Here is a 4332-nt window from a genome sequence, read left to right as displayed (position 1 = left end):
TGGTTAGACTAACACATTTATATTTTCAATGCAGTGCAAGTAAATGTTATTTTTAATGAAACCATGTACCTTTAAAAAACCTATAATGAAACTGTTTTCATATAACCTATTTTATTGTCCCGGAAAACACTAGCCAACATCTTTGAAAACTGGAATAGTAATTTAAATGCTTAGCCTAGTACCTTTTCAAAAAGCCAGAGAGGAAGAGAAAATTCCGATTAAAATTACAGCAACTTTATTAATTGCTGCTCAAAATGCCAAATTTACATATGTTTAAATAAATCTAAATGGCAGAACTGACCGCTAAGCATTTTTAGACAAGTTTAGAAAAATTAATTATGTTCTTCATCTTTAAAAAAACAACTTAATATTCGAAGCATTTGCCTTTTTGTCAAAGATAATAAATTTGATTAAGCTTATATAAATTACACTGTACTAAACAGTATAATAACTAAAAACACATGGAGAATAGAGTTAGCTTTACTCATTGCATCACTTCCAAATTTAAACCTATTACCAAGCATATATGCTTGGCTTAGAGACTTTTTCTAGCCTTCTTTTTAAAGCTGCTATTCATAAAAAGGTCAGTAGGTTGTCTTTTAAAAATAAATCTGTAATCACTACAAACTGTCACTGTATCTGACCAAAATCATGATGAAAGACCAGAGGCTAAGACTTGAGTACAGCAGCTCAAAGAGTTAGAATGAAATAGTAGATGGAAGAATTCAAAGGCAGGGGCCAAGACCTGTCCCAGTCCCTCAACTGAAAGAACGTATTTGACTTTTGATAGTCGTAACCTAGGCCATCTGAGCATTTCTTAATCCACAGTGACTCTTAGCGATGAGCTCACTGTTTCCAAAATAGTAGAAAACCACCAGGAAGCCATGGGTCTTAGGTTACCTTCTAAATCTTGCTGGGGAAGTTTCTAGGACACCATTATTTATTCTCCACAGCAGTGGCTTTCAACCGTCTTGCTTCCCCAGCCCACCAAAGCATTGCAACTCGCCTGCAGAAAGAATGGAATCACGTCACCAGTGGTTTTCATCCTAGAGAGATGGAAGGATGCAAACTTAAGGAACATATCAAAACTCCAGGTTGCTTCCCCATTCAGCATTTCTTTCTATTCCCCCACCATAACCATCAAGTGAAGAACGTTTCCGTAAAGCTTTGCAGTAAAACTTCCTGACTAGTCAAGTTTGTACTGTAAGCCTGTGAGGTTCAATGAAATGGAACAATGCCTCCTGAAAGGGAGCCTCAAATAACTCTGTTGACATTAGGCAGTGAGCCGAGTATGAGCTGTGCACACATGCTTATCGGGGGCACGTGCAAACTTTAGCGTTCACAAGGCTTTAGAAGTCAAACATTCAATTTCCACAATAACCTCATAAAGAGGGTGTTATTGGCCCTGCTTAAGAGATCAGAAAACTACAGTGCAGAGCAGTCTGCCCAAAGTCTCAGAAGTAGAAAGTGGTGAAGTGAAGAGTCAAACACCAGCATATCCAAATCTATGTCTACCAGATCATATCCCAAAGGTCGCTTCTACTTCTAGGGTAAAGAGGACACAAGTGGGAGTCCCACAGTTAAGAGACAAGCACTTCTCATTGGGATCACTGATCTTGGCCCCAGCTGATTCACAGACCCCATTATGTTGTGTACACATGAAATTGATTTGGAAGGGTGAAGCCAATATATTTTGGTTTTATTGCTCAGAGCTCACAGTAGGGTGAAGTCTGAAACATCTCAACAGAGTATTCAAGACTCACCACAATGCCATCTGAACAAATCTTTGCAAGCTTCTGTGCCAGTGTTCCCTAACAGACTGCAACTTCTAGTTCTGCCAAACTGACCTGTTCACTCTTCCCTGAGCAAACTTTCACTTGACCAACCTACTCTGGACTAGCCTCTCCTCTATCAGACTTTTCCAAGAAAACTCTGCCTGATCCATTCATTTGGCATCTATTTTAGAATGTTCTGAACTGTGCTTTATGTGACAAGAGTGTCTTGTCTCTATAAATTGGTGACCAAAACACAGAACGTCACAGGCTAGAAGACAGTTGAGAGATTGTCTGGTCAAAAGCCCTCATATTACAGAAAAGGAAAGCGAACCTAAGGTCATAAAATGGATGGACAAATCATATATTTATAATGTTCCTCCAAACTTAATTAGTATTTTAATTTACCATTCTAGATAAGGGGGTTATCTATATTAGTTATCAGCTCCACATTAATTATGTCACTAGCCAAACACTGGCAATGAAATAATTTATGGCAGATCTAGTCTTGGAACCCAACTTCCCTGACTCTTTCTTGGAAGCCAAGTCCCTGTTAATCAGATAAGCATATCCCACAGCAGCCAGCCCAGTACCTGCACACAGCAGGCATTTATTAACTGATTCTTTGATTATGGTTTATTTATTTATCCCAAGCATTTCCCATCCAAATAAAATGTTATTCATATACAGAATACATATTGACAAGATTTACCAGGCCAGTAATATTTTATACCAAATGCTCATTCTTGATTGCTCCCTTTCTCTTATACTCCACATCCAAGTACTTTTCATTTTGTCTCCAAAATGTATCTGCTTTTCACCCTCTCCACCTCCACAAGCCCAGCCCATGCCATTATCCTCTCCTGCCTGGACTACTGCAAAAAATCCCCACTGGTCTCCCTTCTTCCATCTTCCCTCAGCCCCTGTTCAATCAATTCCCTGCAAAAGCACATCGCCCTCCCACCCACCAACTCAAAAGCATTCAGTGGTTTCCCATTTAACATAGAATAAGATTTAAACTCATTACCATAATGCAAAATCTGTCCCCATATTCTCTCATACTTCATTCTCTGCCCACTCACTGCTTGGTTTTCTTTCAGTCCCTCAAGGAGACGGGGCTCTTGCTGGCTCCAGAGCTTTTCATATGCTGCTCTCCCGCCTGGAAGTGCTTTCCCCTCCACTTCTCTGAGGGCTGTCTTTTTGGGCTTTGTGTATCAGCTTCAATGTCACTTCCTTGGAGAAGCCCTCCCTCACCACTACCATCCCCATCCTTCCTGGTCTCAGCATTCTTTCCTGCCTTCAGCTTACCACAATTTGTACTTATTTAGGACACTCGTTTTCTGCCTATGTCTCCCCCACCCCACCCCAAACTGTGAAAAAATGAAGATAAAGATTATGCCTATCAGTTTCTCATAATAGTACCCCCTGCCTGGGAGGAGACCTGGCTCAGAACAGTCACTCAGTATATTTCTGTTGAATAAATAAGTGTCCTCAAAGATTCACAAATGCATACAGATATATAACTTCATCTGAAAGGTTACCATAAATAAGATGACATTTTACGACAAAAAAATACAATTTATTATATGTCTGTAAGTTATACTGACCCTTTCCTTTCTTGTACAAAGAAATGTGGTTAAAATAGTAAATCTGTATTTTAACAGGGATTTGACTACTTTTCTGGTCATATCCTTTTGGAGGAAAAATGTCTTAAGTTTGAGCTGTCAGTGTTCCCAGGTTTCTGAAGCATCCCAGGAGATTCTGATTCAGTGACAAAGGAATTTGAACTTACAAGATGTACCCCTTGTACTTCTTGTCATCAAAGACGTTTGGGAAATTTTGGGCTAGGTCAGTTGTTTCCAACCTCGGCTGCACATTAAAATCACCTAGAGAGTTTTAGAAAATACCAGTGCCTGGATCCCACCCCAGAGATTCTGCCTTAGTTGACCTGGGGTGGGGACTAGTCATCAGAATTTCTAAAAGTTCTTCACATTTAACATTTAACATGTTCCCACTTTGTCAAGCGTACTCTGACCTTAAGATATACCAGAAATATATGCAGAGTTCCAGATTTGCGACTTCAGGTGACTTTAATGTGCAGCAAAGGTCGAAGGCCACTGGGGCTGATGACAGCGTGATAAGATAGATCTGCAACGGACTGAACAACCATACCAAAAAGATACCAATTAACGGGTTGATGACAACCTGTGAGGAAGTTCCTTCTAACAGTAACTGCAGGCTTTAACATTGGGCCTTTCCTGATCAAGATTTACCAACAATTGGGATGGAGATAAAGAGGTGTCACTAACAGTTTTTGCTATTGCATAAAACTGTGAAGAACAGTAAATAGTTTGTATGACAGAATTAGAATCTGAAATATTCACCAGGCTAGAGCCATAGGACAAGAAATGATGCAAACAAGTGACTACATAAAGTCAGAATAGGAGTGACACGGCTCAGCAGCAGAATAATTTGAAAAAGACAAGGATTGGTCCAGCATTGAGCTCCATAGTCATCTATAGTAAAATATGGCCATGAAAAATATTGTTTTCCATTAAGG

Source organism: Propithecus coquereli, unplaced genomic scaffold (assembly GCF_000956105.1).
Source record: "Propithecus coquereli isolate 6110/MARCELLA unplaced genomic scaffold, Pcoq_1.0 Scaffold127, whole genome shotgun sequence".
NCBI classification, from domain to species: domain Eukaryota; kingdom Metazoa; phylum Chordata; class Mammalia; order Primates; family Indriidae; genus Propithecus; species Propithecus coquereli.
The sequence above is the reverse complement of the archived record's forward strand: the minus strand, read 5'-3'. Positions refer to the sequence as shown.